This window comes from Sciurus vulgaris (genome assembly GCF_902686455.1).
Source record: "Sciurus vulgaris genome assembly, chromosome: 7".
Classification (NCBI taxonomy): Eukaryota; Metazoa; Chordata; class Mammalia; order Rodentia; family Sciuridae; genus Sciurus; species Sciurus vulgaris.
The window spans coordinates 131,694,877-131,711,340 of record NC_136467.1 but is presented as its reverse complement, the minus strand read 5'-3'; the positions used below and the strand labels follow the sequence as shown (position 1 = coordinate 131,711,340).

General features: G+C 54.8%; 1 pseudogene across 1 annotated transcript; it reads right to left on the bottom strand.

Moving 5' to 3' along the window:
- Positions 1-974: 974 nt before the first annotated feature.
- Positions 975-15,143, bottom strand: LOC306665791 (putative RNA-binding protein 19; annotated as a pseudogene). The gene is made up of 14 exons: positions 15,003-15,143; positions 13,691-13,821; positions 13,341-13,460; positions 13,182-13,215; positions 12,704-12,899; positions 11,017-11,253; positions 9,635-9,716; positions 6,655-6,733; positions 5,709-5,779; positions 4,654-4,850; positions 3,050-3,181; positions 2,462-2,577; positions 1,976-2,071; positions 975-1,040 (listed from the first exon to the last, which is right to left on the bottom strand). The product of its transcript is annotated as a putative RNA-binding protein 19 (transcript).
- Positions 15,144-16,464: the final 1,321 nt, after the last annotated feature.

Sequence of the window (16,464 nt, the reverse complement as noted above, 5' to 3'; positions counted from 1 at the left end):
GAGCTTTTTCTACACACCTCAACTTCCTAAGGACACTGCCCCCACACTTAATTGAGCAACACTTATACAACTCAGAAAGCCTTTCCTATACACCCCAGAGAGTACTCTTTATAAGTTCCAGTTAGATGCTAATTCAAACTTCAGAATTACCATGCTACAAACAACAACACACCCTACTACACAACTTGGATACAACATACTACTCAACAAAATGCCCTCTCTACTCGCCTCTGAGGGTTGGCCTGACACACCTCAGAGAAGACTCTGGATACACTGTTGAGTGGCCTTCCTAAACAATATAGGGATTCCCCCTATTGTACTCAAAGAATACTCCCATTACATCTCATTGTGTTCTACCTAGTCATATCAGATAGATTTCATTATTCATTTCTGAGGATCCTAACTACACAACAGAGAGCACTCCTATGCAGTCAAAAGCCATTCTACACCCCTCATAGATTCCTCCTGTACACTTAATAGAGGCCTCCGTACACACTTCAAGTCATCTGCACTATAAATCTCAGAGAACCTTTCCTTTACACTTCAGTGAACACTTCCTACACACATAGCAGTCACCTCTCCACACAGCTCAGAGCCCTACCTACTCTTATCAAGTGCCCATTCTACAGAATTCAGAGGGCCATCCATACACACCTTAGACCCATTTTCTATACACATTATTTATCCATCACTGTATCAATGTTGGGACCAGAGAACCATTGCTACACACCACACACCATGCCTCTACACACCTCAGAATGCCATCATTTCACTATTCAGAAGGCCCAGTTACACACCTCATAGAGCCCTCCTTTCAAACTTCAGTTCATCTTCATTTATCTCAGAGATCTCTCCTTACTCCCCATAGATGTTCACAAATACACACCTCTGCTAGCTCTTAATTTTTACCAGTGAAAACTCACTCTATACACCTCATTCAACAGTCCTCCCTAAAAATCTCATAGAAGCAAGTGCTACAACTCTTGGACCAGCTGGGTCTCCCCAGGGGCCACACGGACAGCCACACTGCCCTTGGTCTCCTGAGGGAGGGAGGAAAGTAGGCCCGCGGCCATCAGGTGGACCCGATCTGCTCTCTTCAGCCAGCAGCTGAGCAGAGCCAGTGGAAGTGGGTTCAGCGGTGCCCCTCACCCAGCCACACCCACCTGACCCCCTCTGGCGCCCTCTCCAGCCACGTGTCCCTGCACCCGCTTGGTCTCTTTCCTTCTCCATAGTGGGCAGGTCTGCAGCTCCTCTTGCAGCTCGTGGGGGCTTCTGCAGGCCTGACCCTGACCCCGACCCCTCGCTCCAAGCAGTCCTTGCTCTGTCACCTCCCCAACCAGCCCAGGCTCTCCTCTCTCCACCTGTCTCCACTAGGCGGCTCCAGAAGGCACCAGAAGCTCTAGAAGATAGGACTCTGTCCTGGCACTGCGAAGCCCTGGTGCTTGGGGTACTTGTGGCACCTAAGCTACTGCAGCTGTCCCTTGTCCCTCCCTCCAACTCAGGCCAAGTTGCACTGCCCAGCATGGCAGCCATGAGCCACTGGACACCTGAGGCGTGGCTCAAACCCACGTTCTGCTACATGTGCAATTCAGTGGCCTGGGTGGGAAAAAGGGAGGAGAAACACCCTATGACTATGTTGGGCGCAGCGAAGCGACGATCCCTCCGACGCATTAGCTGAAGACGGCGTCTGTTAGAATTAATTTTCCTGTTTCTTTTAAAAATGTGGTCACCAGGCCATTCAGTTACACACGGGCTTGCCGTCCACCTCCACAGACAGGTTGGCCTCCAGTGTCTTAAGGAAGGGCAGAGGACCATGGAGAAAGCAGCCAACAGGCAGAATCAAGGGACGTCCCTTGCCACATGGCTGAAATGCACTCCTGGTTTTGCCCAGAAAGAATTCCGCGGGGATCCAGCCCTGGACATATTCACCAAGAGGGTCTGTGGACATGAAGCTCGCAAGTCACAGGCCACTCACGTGGTCGAACACTTGGCTCTTGGTGGCACTGTAATTCTGTGTGATGGCATCAGCCATGTGTTGGGCCCCATGAACAGTGTGTTCCAGTTGTGGGAGCTGCGGGCAGGGGCAGAGCAGGACAGGCCACGCTGGGACCCACGGGTGCTCTCTCACAGACACAGCCTGTCACAAGCCTCCCCGCCTTCCTAGCCCTCCCACTTGCTCGCCTGTCCTGGGTGGGCTCCCCACCTGCAGGCAGCGGTGCTGACAGATCTAACCTCTGGCAGTGCCAGCAGCTGGCCTGTGCCAGGGCCCAGCAGGTGGCAACTGTCCACTCTTAGTGGACGCGATACCTCAGAGCATAAGTATACACGGCACCACTCTCCCCATCTGCAGTGGGGAAACTGGCTCGGAGGTGAGGATGAACCTCAAGCTATAGAGCAAAAGGGACCAGGCGGTTGGGAAAGGTGGAGAAGGCGACAGAGGCTGGGCGGGGCTGGCGAGGACCTGGAGCTGCTGGCTTTGTCCTTAGATGCCTTCTTCTTGTAGGACGAGCAAGGGGTATCGGCATCCTCACTGGCTTCCTTCCTGATGGTGGACGGCAGCACATGCAGCAGCCTGCCCTGTGGGGACAGGGGAGGAAGTGGGTGAGCTGCCCTCCTGGCCTCCAGCCCTGCTCTCCAGTGGGGCCTCCTGTCTAGTGGGGCCTCCTGTCCTAAACATGTTGGACCCAGGGCCAGACCTGCAGGAAGACAGGGACAGCAGCCAGAGCAGACACTTGGTTACTCTCAGTTCAGCTGGTGCTGGGGTCCCCGACACGGCCATGCCAAGGGAAAGGTGCCTTTCGGTGACACCCCACAGCCCCTAACACTGTGCCCCCAGGCCCTGCACAGGGAGAACGTGAGTGGCTGTGGGTGGGCCAGGTCTGGCCTGGAGCCCATAAAGTCCATACGCTGTGAATGAAGGTGCACTGGAGGGAAGGTGGCCTGGGCACATCGCAAGGTGACCCTGAAGAGCAGAGCTCCCTGCAGTCCACGGGGCCATCCCTCCTGTCACCAGGCTCGGCGACCCTGGCAGGCCCATGAGCAACCTCACCTGGAACACCTGCCCATCCACTGCCACATAGGCCTTCACTGCGTGCTCGGGGAACATGAAGGTGATGAAGGCAAAGCCCTTGGGTTTCTTGGTCAGGCAGTTGATGGGGTAGTGGAGCTCTGGCAGGGGACCTGAGGACAGAAGAATGTCAGTCACCTGGGTTTGATCTGGGCCCAAGCTCAGGGGAAAGTGCTGGGCCCTAAGGGTCGGCCACATGACCACAGAACGGCTGCTGTGCACCAGCCACATCCACTCAGTCCAAGGGAAAGGATGGTGACTGCCAGTCACGAGGCCCACCTCCAGGTCAAGGGTGTCATTTCCCAGTCCCCTTGCGTCCACCCTAAGAGAAGTCAGGAGGAAGGTGCCAGGCTGCACCTGGCTCCATGGTCTGCTGCGCACAGCCTGTCCTGGGCAGTGGCCTCGCCCACACAGGCCTCCTCCTCTTGCCTGTGAATGGCACAAAAGTCGTCCCACACACAGTGGCCTCAAGTGTCCAAGAGTTAGTGTGCAGTCACTACCCAGGGCCTGCTGCAGTTAGTGCCACATAAGTGTTCATGACACCGTCCCTCTCAGAGGACATTATCTGCATGGTTCCGCTCTGAACACCAGGGGCGGCCACATCCCAAATGGATACCTGCAGTCTATGGTCAAGCCCTCTCCCATCCACCCAGCACTGCCATGTGACAGGACACCAGCCTGTGGGAGGACCTGGGGAGCAGGACAGCATGGACAGACCTTTAGGTTCCATCACCTGGCCTGCAAGCAGGTTCCACTTGGGACCTCTGAGCTGTCCTAGGCCCAAGCCACTCTCACGGCCTCGCTAATCCTCCACACCCAGCCCAGCCTCCCAGAAGACAGGGTGCTGGCAGCATCTCCAGAGCACAGATCCACCTGCACTGCGAGCCCACCTTCCTCCCCTTGACAAACGGCCCCTGTGACCAAGCTCAACTAGGGGCCTGCAAATTCTCAGCCCAAGAAGTAACAGCAGCAAAACCAAAGATGGCCCTGGCTGTTGCCTCTTCTCAGAAGCTCGGTTTGCTTAGGAAGAATTGAAAAAGAAAAGCATTCCCAGGCAGGAGCATGGTGGGTGGGGAGGGCTGGGCGGCTGCTGGATTCCAACACCAGAAGCCAAGGAAACTCAGGAAAACGCCTCGATCACTCCCGCTCTGCATATGGATGGTGAGAGCTAAGGAATCAAGTTCTGCAGGGCATGCTGGCTATGCCTGTGGTCCCAGCAACTTGGGAGGCTGAGGCAGGAGGATCAAGGCCAGCCTCGTGGACTTACCAAGACAGTCTCAAATTAAAATTAAAAAAAAAAAAAACAAAAAACTGGAGATGTAGCTTGGTGGCAGAGTGACCCTGGGTTCAATCCCCAACACTGTTAAGGAAAAAAAAAAAAAAAAAAAAGGAATCCAAGTTCAAGTTCAGAAAGCAGAAGATGCCACTAGATCTGCAGTGAGGACAGAGAGCCCTGTTTTCAGATGAGACCAGCTAGAGCCACTGCCCAAGGTCAAGAGCAAGTGGGAGGCAGATGGGGCTGACCCAGCCAAGTGGGAGCCAGGCACAGTAGGGGCCTACATGTGCGGCCAGGAGCAAAGCCCTACCTTAGGGGACAAGAGGACCTCCAGGTCCTCCTCGGTGAGGGGTGGGTTGAGCACAAAGAGCCTCCTGGAGTCCGCCAGGTCCTCCTCCTCCTCGTTCTTTCTGAGCAACCGGCCTTGTCAGGGCTACACTCTGTTCTGCAGGGGCCCCTTGGCTGTGGGCACGTGCTTCTCCCTGAACACCTTGATGTAGCATCCACCTGCAGGAGGAGAGGGTCAGGGCTCCGGGGAGCCTGGGACTTGACACACCTGGCTGGGGACCCAGGCCCTGGCTGCAGGCTGCCAGATGTTCCAGCTGGGAAAGGTGATGGGCCCAGCAGCAGGCTCTGTAGCGGGGCAGAGGCCTGAGCCCCTGGGACCTCTCCCATCCTGCCAGCATGGCCTCGGCCCTTGGGGCCTGTTCCCACTGTTCCAGGCCAAGTGACAGGTCCTCTGAACTCTGAGCCCACTCTGGCACTGCTGGTGGCTCTGCCTTGGGAAAGGTCTCATGTGACAGGCCGACCCTGAACAATCACCTGCTGGTGAGCAGGTTGCAAAACCACCCTGCATGTGTAAGAAGGCCGCAGGGATGGCCTGCCTCTACCCACACTGCAAGGGCTTGATGGATACCTTCCCCTGACCTGCCAGCAGGACTCCCAGGAACACCTGTATACCCTAGCACAATGCATCCCCAGGAGTCTGTGGTTCGGTGCAATAGCCATCCCTGCCAGAGAGGGTGGAGGACCACATCCCAGCTTGGGGAAGGTGCCCTTGCTGCACCCCCACCAACCCTGTCCAGAGGCCAGAGCCTTCTCCTCACTCCAGGAGGCCCAGTAGTCATCCCGCCAGAGACCTGCCTCCTCCAACCCCAGCCCTCTCCACTGCCCTGACCACCCTGTACTGCCCAGGGCCATGGGCCCGCTCATGGGCTCTGGCGCTCCCTGCCTCTCCACATCCCCTCTGCTGCTGTACCCTCAGTGCCCACAACGTAGGGTGGGAGGAAAAGCTGGGCACAGACGTACATGAAGGAGCCCATGAGGGAATAAGAAGCCCGAGGGGCCCTGCCAGTGCCCCCTTACCCACGTATGCCCTGTCGCACTTCAAGGCTTTCTTCACTTCCTCTTCGCTGCTGAAATCCAAAAGATGTACCCTGAGGGGGACCAGGACAGAGGTAACTGCAGGCTCTGCATACACAGGGAGTCACTGGGAATGCTGCACCCAGCTCAGGGCAGAGGCTGGAAGCCTCCAAGCACACCCGCCTCCCTCCCCACCAGGCCAAACTCCCTTTTGAGGAGCTCTCCGCACCAGCCTGGGTTGGCAGGTGAAGGCGCCAGATGCCAGGAGTCAGAAACAAAGGGCCTTTCTGCCTCCCTCTTGGCCTCAGTCCTTCCCTGACCAGGTTCTGCAAAGGAGAAATGCTCACGATGGCCCCATGACCCGGCCTAGCACTGGGGGCTGGACTCTGCCACCATCCTCCCAGCACCAGCTTCCCTCCAGCCATGCCTCTGGGCAGCCAGATCCAGGCTCCAAGGCCAGGAGCGGAGGCTCACTGCCAGAGAGGACACCCAGGGGCAGCACCACACATGCTCAGAGTAAAGTGCCGCCCACCAGCACCACTCCTGGGAAGCAAGAGGCCGTGACTCACACAACACCAGCAGGTGGGGAGTCTTTCCTGATCATGGGAGGCCTCCACAGCCTCAGCCTCAGCCTCATGGGACCTCTACCCGTGAGCCTCAGAGCAGAACCCTGTCTACGCCACCATCTTCTGCCAGCATGAACTCAGCCCAGCAAACCCAGAACTGCTGACCTCTATCTAAACAGATGGGGGAACCTGCCAGAAGAGCTAAGGCTGGGCAAGGAGAGACAGGTGACAATTCTAACACTCTCCACCAGGCTGCCAGAGGCAGGAAGAAGGCCATCAGAGCAGTGTCCTGACCAGGGTAGAGTGAGGACCGCCACCTGGAGAGGAGACATGCCCCACCCCGTGCTTGGCCTCCCTGACTAGGCACAGCTCCCAGACCTCACCTGTCTTGTTCCCATGCATGTTCCTCACTATCCAAATGGCCTCTGGCTTCAGGGGCACCAGGAATTCCATGACATTCTTCTGCAGGGAGAAGTTTGGCCCCTGATCAGTGCAACAAGAAAAGTGCGGCCCAGTAAAGAGAGGAGGGGCAAAGTACTGAATCGGAAAAGAAAACAGGGCGATTACGGTTCTGCTTTCAGTTATACTCATCTTTCCTCCATCGTAAAATAGAAGAATTGGAAAATAGAGATCAGAGAAGAACTGTGTAACAACTATAGAATAGCAACATCATCGCTGCTATTTTAAGGCATCGTATCTGACCTTTTTTGAGGTTTTTTTTTTTTTTTTTTCTTTTATACTTGGGGTCAAATCTAGCTTTTCTCACTTCACTCTACAGCATAGATATCTGTCCATGATACTTCACGTTGTAAGGAGACCCCTGTTTTGTTAACCATTCTCTTCTCTGGATGTGTGTGTGACTAAAACACATATTTAAAAAAATACACGAACAGGCAGGGTGAAATCACGGAAAATGCTGAAAAGTGCAAATCAGAAAACAAAACCGACTCCTAATTCTAAGGGCCAGCTCTCCCTTCCTGGCTCCTTCTACAAAATAAAAAGCAGTGAAACCAGTTTTAATCTGGGCACTGGGTGCTCAGAGGCCCCTGCTCTGAGTAGCCTGTGATGCCAGCCACCAGACGAAACTAAAAAGCATTCCAAACAAATGAAGAAGTCCAGCAAAGGTAGGGTTTTCACATGGCTGCTGCCAATTTCCTGATTATCAGATTCTCTCCAGAAGCCTGGCCTCGTTCCTGGTGCCTGGTGGGACAGCCAGCACCTGCACCACATGCAGTCAGGTGACTCTGGGGATGAACCACCTGCTGTTTCACACCGGGATTTTTCCACTTGCCACATCACACTGAGGTCTTCCTGTCACTGCATTCTTCATGTGACACCTCATGTTCCCCCATTTCAATGTGCCCTGTGAGTTAACCCAGGCACTGGTGATATTGTGGGCTTGGTGATTCTTTGTTGTGGGCACTGTCCTGTGTGCAGCAGGGCATCTGGCAGCATGCCAGTTTCTCTGCCCTGTAGATGTCAGCAGCAGCTCCTTCAGCGGTGACAACCAAGAGTTCCTCTGGACATCCCCATCTGTTCCACAGGGGCAGACCATTCCCTTCTGAGAATCATGGATACACGCCTTCCTAGAAATGGAGCTTTGCTTTCTGTTCTTATTGATGATTATAAATCAACACATTAAGTTTAAATAATAACAGGAAGGTTGCAAAGAACTTTCTTGAGTTCAGACTCTGGTGTGCTCGGGGGAATCACTTGTGGGGCGAAGCTCAGCACCAGCTCGGCAAAGGCCTGATGTTCCTAATTCTGCCTGACACTTCTACGTTGTCCTCCAAAAGACATGAAAATGTTTATTACAAAATGTGAAAAATGTATGCCACTTTGGCAAGTGAAAACATGAACTTTCAGTTTTGATTTTATTTTTAATAATTATGAATAAATTCAAGCATCTGTACAGGCCACCTGAATTCTTTTTCTTCAAAAACCTCTTGTCCTTTCTCCATTTTTCTGGTGGGCGGGTCATGTATCCTTCATAAGAATCTCTGTAAATTAGAGAAATTGGCACCTCTTGCGTGCTGTCCGGCTATGGATTCTGCGGTCCACCTTCTGACCCCCATGGCAGCCGTGGCCTTACAGGGTTTCTGGCTGGTAGGCAGTCAACACGTCCATTTTTTGTTTTTCCATCAAAGTTTGTGAATTGCTTAGAAAGAAATTTGTTCAGCTCAAATCCTTGATGAGTCTGAAACTTTTCTCATTATGAGGAGTAAGGCAGGGGTTCATCATTTTTCCCTAAAAAAAAGTTAACTAGGATGGGCGTGGTGCACGCCACTCTCCCAGCAGCTTGGGAGACTAAGGGAGGAGGATCATAAGTTCAAAGCCAGCCTCAGCAACTTAGTGAGACCCTGAGCAACTGAATGAGACCCTGTCTCAAAATAAAACATAAAATGTGGATTAGTGGTTACACACACCAAGGTTCGATCCTGGGTACCAAATTAAAAAAACAAAACAAACAAACAAAACAACAACAAAACCCAACTGACCTCGATCACAAGGAATTGCTTCAGTATTTCTAATAGCAAAAAATTTTAACTCCCATGTCCCATTTAGGAGACCAGGAAGTGTATCAAAGTGTCCCTAAGCACAGAAGAACATGCGAGAAGGAAAATGGCGGTGTCACGGTGTCGCAAGCCAGTCCTACCAGAGGGATGTGGAAAAAGCAAACCAATGGCAGAGGTCAGCGTCAGTGCACAAAGAAAAGGACACTTAAGAAGGTTCGTCCCAAATGTCAGGGGTGTCACTGGTGGGACCCGGGAATTGGGGCAGGGCAGCCCAGTGTGCCGAGGACAGTGGGCACCTGCGGATCACCTCTAGTCATCAGACCTGCAGCGATCACACCTGCATCCCAGCACCCCCTCTGGCTACGCCCGCTCATGGTCACTCACATGGCCATCTGGGTTATAGGTGACTTTTCATACTTTTTATTTAGCCGGGTCTTCTAGAATCTCATATGGGGAACAACTGTCACAAGGGGGCATGAGAACAGGGTCCTCTGCTAAGGCAGCTCTAGGGCCAGCCAGCTGCAGCCATGGTGCCAGCTGGCCTGCAGCCTGTTTCTGAAAACAGCAACCCCTCCACACTCACATGCACCTACAGCAGCCGCCTGCTGCAAAGTGGGGGAAGGACTCTCCCAAGGGACCATCTGACCATAGGCCAGCCCTCTGCCCCAGCTGCCCACCCACCCTGCTGTAGGTGAGGGAGCAGAACAGGCCTCCTCCTCCTCAAGGCAGCCATCACAGTCCCTCCTTAGTGGATGCCTGAGATGACATCGGTCAGCCTTTTGGTCTGTGATTCCTTCAGCTCTCAATCCAAGTGGCCTCCTCCTCACCCTGTCCTAGGAGCACATACCTCTGTGACACTGAACAGGGCTCCCCGCAGCTTCATGGTGTGGGGGGTGGTGGGCTCCTTCCTCTTTTGTGGGTTTCTCTGTCTGAGAACAAAGAGAAAAGACCACAGTGGGTTCCCTGAGATGGGGAAGCAGGGGACAGACCGGGAGTCGCAGCTCCAGCCAGGGTGGCAGGAAGTGCTGGCGCCTGTGTCTGCCACAGACTCAGGGTCTGGTTAGTGCGGACGCACTGGATGCAGGGTCCTCATTTGCCTCTGAAGTGAGAGCTGCAGCCAGGTCAGCATACCATAGGCAGGTGAACAGGCCCCTGCCAGCAGAGGGCCAGGGCAGAGGGAGGAGCCGAGGCATGCACCCTGTAGCCGCTGATCCCATCTGGCTCTGTGCTGCACGCTGAGCCCAGCATGCAGAGGCCAGCCTCCTACTGAGCCTCTAATTCCACACAGATTCTAAATTCAGCACTTTTTCCTGTAATTCTAGACTCCAGATAGCTCGGCACAACCTAAGTTTTGGTAGATCCTTTGGTGCTAAAACCTGCCCAGCTAGCACTCACTCCCCAGAAGAGCCTGCCATAAGCCAACAGGTGCAGAACAAGGTCATTTCTAGTCCCAGCACAGAAACGTCAATGTGCTGGGAGGGTGGCTGCCCAGACCGTGCTGGACATGGTGACCCCCAGGGCCACCCTGAGCACAGGGGTTCAGGAGATGGTTGGAAGGATGGCACTGCCAGGATGTCCTCTGCAGATTCTGCAGATGAGGATCAGAGAGGCCTGTGGGCTGAAGCATCCCCCCAGGCCTAGCAGCCCACAAGGGTCAGAGCTGAGATTGAGCCTCGAACTCCCAGACTCCCTGCAGGGCACGGTAACTAGAAAGGGAGGGAGGAGGAAGAGGAAAGAGAAGAGGAGGCAGAGGGAGCCCCCTTCCTCTCATTGGGAAGTGAAAGACTGGTTGCTTCCACTCAAGAATGGGGACACACACATGTCCAAGTGCCCTGTGTCTGGAGCAGAGGACTCCCTGTTGAGGGACAAGGTGGCCGTCCTCAAGGGTCATGTCCACCTCTATAACTCTTAACTTCAAAGCCTGAAAGACCCAGGCTGGGGCCTGACCCCATCATGGGAGCCTGTCATTTCCCTTCTCCAGGCCTCAGTTTTCTCACCTATGAAATGGAAGAAGAATGGCCCCAGAGATGGTAATGACATTCTGTGACAGCAGTGCATCACCGGGCATGTAGGCGGGCTTGACTAATCTCAACCTATCACGTGGCCTGTTCGTGTCTGTCCGCCTTGTTACTGAACACCACGTGCAACATGGACACCCCCTTCACTCCTCCTACAGCCTTGACAGGTGGACATGCACAGAACCCCTCCCTGTCCCCCAGAGGTAGGTACCCAGGCTCCAGGCTCCTGTGGCTTCCTATTCCCAGGCAGGGCCCCTGTGCTCCCTTAAGCCTGCTGGGTTTTGGTGGCGGAGGACTCCTCTGCCTCACTCCCTACGTCACAGTTTGCTACTTCATCCTCACTCTCCTCTGAGGATGACTCGGCAGCCACCATCTTGGACTTCAAGTACACCATGACCGAGATCTCGCCCCTTCTATGCAGCCGTCTTTGGCTCAAGGCCTTGCTCTGCTGAGAGAGCCGGGGTGGAAGAGGGTCACCTTCCTGGGCCACCAGAGACCTGGGCAACACAGGGCTGAAAACCTGGAGGGTGGCTGAGATGCCACACCCACCACGACCAGGGCCCCTGTACCCAGTGGCCCCAGGAAACCCTGTGATGGGCAATGAGAGGGTGGAGCTCTGCAGTTCTGTATGATCATGCCACACACCCAGGGTGCCATAGCTTTCACCACAGCCTGGCTCTCCCCTGGACGGCCCTCTGCAGTCACTGCTGACCCTCCTAGCTGGGTTATGTCCAGGCACGTAACATGTTAGAGAAGGCGTAGGTACGACCAAGGCCTTACTACAGAGGAACGCACTATGGTGTCTGTCACCACAGAGGGCCGCCTGCTCCATCCTGGGCAGGGGCAGCTCTCATCCATCTGAACAGCAGGATGGTGCCAAAGCACCTCCAGCACGTCACTGTCAATGTGCTGTGTGCTGCACTCTGGACATCCCCATCCTGCTACCTGATGCTGGACATGCTGTATAATGTATGAGGAATACTTGGTAAGACGTCAGCCACTGAGGAGCTATGGAAAGGGAGCCACGGAGGCTGAGGGAGTGTGCAGGGTGTCCTCCATGCTTGCAGGCTGCTGGGACTATGTTCTAGCCTCTCACACCAGGCAGGGAGCCCTGGAGGCTGAGGAGGGAACCCGCCTCCCCTCCCAGGGCTGCGAGCCCAGGAACTTTGGCTCCTCCTTCCCTGCTCTCCTCGGCCCACTCAGGGCCACGTCTGCCCCTGCAGCCCCTGCTCCCCTCTCCTGAGCCCTGAAATGTTGCACCCTTGTCTGTGACCCCTTCTCTGCCCCCTGCTACTGTGTCCCCCCAAGTCCTACGAGTCCTTCAGATTCCAGCTCAGCACAGAAACTCTGCCAGGCCTACAGCTCATGCTGCGTCCCCATCTTCATCTTTAAACCAGCCCTGACTGGGACCCCCAATCAGAGCTACCAACCTGTATTGCAACTGGTCACTCACTACCATTAGCTACCCCACAATGACCGGTGGGGACAAAGGCTCGCCCCCAGTAAGACCTTCCTGACAGCTCCCCTTCCAAGCCCTCCTGTCCTCTGTCACCAATGATGTGATCCAGGGGTGCTTATCTGCTATTGCTTCTCCCCTCTCATCAGGAAGACAGCTGACAGCTACATGGGGGAGGGGTGCTCTGCCTCCTGTTCGCTGCTGTGTCCTCAGTGCCTAGCACACAGCATGCACTCAGCCAATCCTTTTGATCACTGACTGAGCAAGTGATCAGAACAGTCACAGCAGACTTGCCAACTAAGAGAGCTCAAGAGCTGCATTGGGCTGGCCCATGCCTGGGGTCAGGCAGGGCAGGCCGCCTGTGCCTGCAAGCAGGCATGGTGAGCTGGGCAGGCAGGCTGGAAAGGACACAGGCACATAGGTGCAGAGGCCCAGGCCTCACCTGCTGGCTCCTCAGCTGCTTCCTCACTCTCCTGCCCAGAATCGGCATCAAAGTTCAGGTAGTCACTGGTTGGCTTGCTCTTCCCTATCAGGGACTCTGTGTCCAGGGCATCATTTGTCCACGTGGCCACCTGGGTCCGCTTCTGGTGAACTGACAGAAACTCCTGGAACTCATTATCTTCCTTCACTTGGTGGCACTGGAACCAGGGTGGCAGGGATATGGGGGGAGAAGAGGTGGAGGCGGCTCAGGTGTGGCCCGGCCGTCCTAGCTCTCGGCAGGACAGGCACCCCCCTACCTCTATTGGGCACCAAAGGTCTGCAGGTCAGCAAGGAGGCAGAGTGGACTCTGCAGGATGAGGCAACCAGGAGTCCATGGGGATGAGGACAGGGACAGTGGAGAGTGTGGCACTCTGCTTCCTGGACTAGCCCTCACCCTCAGATCTGCTGCCACCAGCCCTCTCCATCAATGGGACACTCACCTTCTCCAGCTTGCTTGGGACCTTTCTTTTCATCCTAAAAGAAGAAGGTGCAGATGATGAGGGTCACACAGAAAGCAGGGAGGTGACCCTGTAGTGCCCACAGCCCCCTCAGAAGCCACCCAAGAGCGAGGCTCAGCTCCTTCAGGGCTGCCTGCATACTTTGTTAACTTGCAGGGGGACAGGGCCTCGTGCGGGCTGTTCAGGCTGCCTCGGTCTCTGGGCACATCTGCTCCAGGCTCAGGGCTTCGTTGGGTCACCAAAAGACTTGAAGAACTCCACCTGCAAGAGAACAGGGTCATTTTCACACATGATGCGACAGCCAGCAGCCCTTCTGGTGATCTTCAGCACCTGGGGACCTGGGCTTCACAGAGGCAGCTGCCACTGACTTGCTGAGCTGAGTGAATGACTACTGCCCCAGCCTTGGCTGGTCCCGTGACATCACTACACTTGCTACCATTTATTGAGGTGTCCCGCACACTGGCACCCTCAAGTGCCCCGCAAGGACTGACCGGTTGAGACCCCCAACAGTGGGTAGCAGAGCTGCGACTCTCCCCAGTCCCCAGACCAGGAACCAGGAGCACAGAGATGTGAGGGAGCATGGCTGGGTGACCAGGTCGTAGGTGACAGAGGTCTCAGGTGCCTGGGAACCCAGGAGCCTGAGTTTTAACCATCCATGCCAAAGGATGGCTTTGAGGACAACCTAAGACGCAGGCCATGTGCACAGCCGGGCAGGGGCAGGGATGAGCGATGGCTGCGGGGTCACTAGTGAGTGCAAGGCAAGTGCCACTGACCTTGGGGAACAAGCATGGGTAACAGGGAGCCCGGGGCGGGAAAGGGGCATGGAAGGGAGCTGAGCCCATGGACCTCTCCAGACCCAAGGCCGCTTACACTCAAGGTGACCGTGGAGAAGGCTGGTCCTGCTGGGAGCCCAGGGTGACAACTCCCAGACAGTTAGGTCGCCCCGGTCACCAACCCCTCCCCTGAAGAAAAGCCTGCCATCTGGGTCCATCCTGCTGTGAGGATGTTCAAAGTTGCTCCTATAATAACGGCAAGTCTGTGGTGAAAAATCCAAATACCAGAAAGTCTGGGTGAAGGTTAGAGGGAAATGACTCCAACTGCTGTCATTAGAGAGGCACCATCAGGCTCTGGGTAAAACCCATGCCCACCTCACACCAGACCGCGGGATGTGGCTGCCTCGATGGGATCTTGTGCCCATCACTGTTTTCTCTTTCTCAGCAAAGCACTGGGGACATTTTATCATTCAGTGAACATTTCATCATGTGGGTGACCTGAGTGGGACCTCCTTCTCCGGGAAACTTCCTGACCCCTCCCTGGCCAGGGTGGGTCCTGCTCTGTCTTCCCAGGGTCTCTGATGCACTGACCACCCTGACCACAGCAGCCTGTGTCTGTCAGTGCTCTGCCTGTGCAAAGGCAGCAGGCTCGTGAGGACAGGGACCAGGGCGCAGGTCTCCACAGATTCCCAGCAGTGACCAGGAGCTCCTGAGAGCACGCTGATGGGCAGGATGATGCCCACCTGTGGCTCTCAAGTGCCCTCTCGGCAGGCAGCACAGGTGCCACCTGATGCTTCAGACGTGCCTGTTCTCACACCTGACAGCCTGCATCACGTCAAAACTCAGGACAGGCCAGCCACAGTTTGACTCGTTCTCAGGAGATTCTTAGAACACAGAAAAGCAGGACCTGGTAAGCCGGCCAAAGACCTCACAGCCTGGAGGACAGCCCTGGGACCCATGTGCTGGGCGAAAGGTGGATGGTGGGTGTCGCTCTGGACAGGCAGGCAGGGTGAGCCTCCCAGCCACTCACTGTGATCCAGGACGAGTCGATAAAGTTCTTGTTGAAATGGCTCAATGTGGTCTGAGCCTCTTCCTCAGACTTGAAGCTGATGAAGCCAAACTTGTGGAACTTGCCATCGTTGGTGAACTTGAGGCTGCAGTCGGTCAGCATGCCAAAGGCGGCAAGCAGCTGTCTGAATCACTTTTCCTTCATCTAGCATAGAAGGTGGGGAGAATCTGGTGAGGCCTTACAGCGAAGGGACAAATGGCTAGAAACCTGGGGCTCCAGGATTCTCTAGGGGTGGCCAGAGATGAGGAGGTGGCAGCATGTGCTTTGCTAATCAGGCCAGCTCTGACTCTAACACTCACTGGCTACGTGCTCTCTACTCACATCACTGGTGAAGAAATGAGAATCCCAAGGGCCACGTAATGTCATCATACCCTATGGGGCTGCTGCGAGGTCAAGACCAAGTACAAAATCACCATTATGGCACTGCTTAGGAGACACTTAAAGAGGCTGGTCAGAAATGAGAGAGTGGACATGCAAGCTCTGTGTGCTGACTGTGGTGGAGGATGCCGCCGTCTCCCAAGGCGGCCACACCCTAAGCCCTGGAACACACCACACACGGCACATGGGATTTTGCAGATATGATGCGATTAGGAGTCTTGAGATGGGGAGGTGATCCTGCGTTATCCAGGTCCAAAGTAATCACGAGGGTCCTTACAAGAAGGCGACGGGGGGTCAGAGTCAGAGAAGGAGGTGTAAAGACAGAATCAGAGGGAAAGAAATGAAGATGCTGTGCTGCACTTTGAAGACAGATGTTCAAGGGTGTGGCTTGGAGTCCAGGGAGGCAGGCAGGCTCTTGAAGCTGAAAAAGCGAAGGGACAGATTCTGTCCTACAGCCTCCAGAAGCATGGCAACCTTGATTTAAGATGTCTGACCAACACCTTGATTTAAGAAGTCTGACCTCCAAGACTGTAGGAATAAATATGCATTGTGGAACTTCCGAGGTGTGCAAAGCTGCTCTGGCAGCCATGGAAATCTGACAGGTTGACGTTGTTACAATCTTGTCAATTGGCCCCCATTCCAGGCAGAACTGGATCCTGGCTTCCAGCATCCTCACGACCCCAGGACCACCCTCACAACTCAGCAGAGAACTGTGTGGGTGGTAGTGGTACTAAGAGACACCTGGGGGCCACAGACAACTAAATCAGCTTGAAAACACAGAAACCCATAGGCACTGGCAGCCCAGGAGGAAGAAATTTTCAGAGGCAGCTTCATAGTAACTCTGATCTCACCCAAATCTCACACTCACCAAGTTAGGAGTTTTTATGCATATTTTAGAGAGGAGAAAATGGAATACTTGGAGGATAAATGACCTGCCCAAGGTCTGCAGAATCCAGGGCCATGTTGTTTCAGATGTATAAGTGAACTCATGCCCCCATTGCATGGGGGGCCTCACTGAACTCTGACCCCATCATTCTGCTGCAGG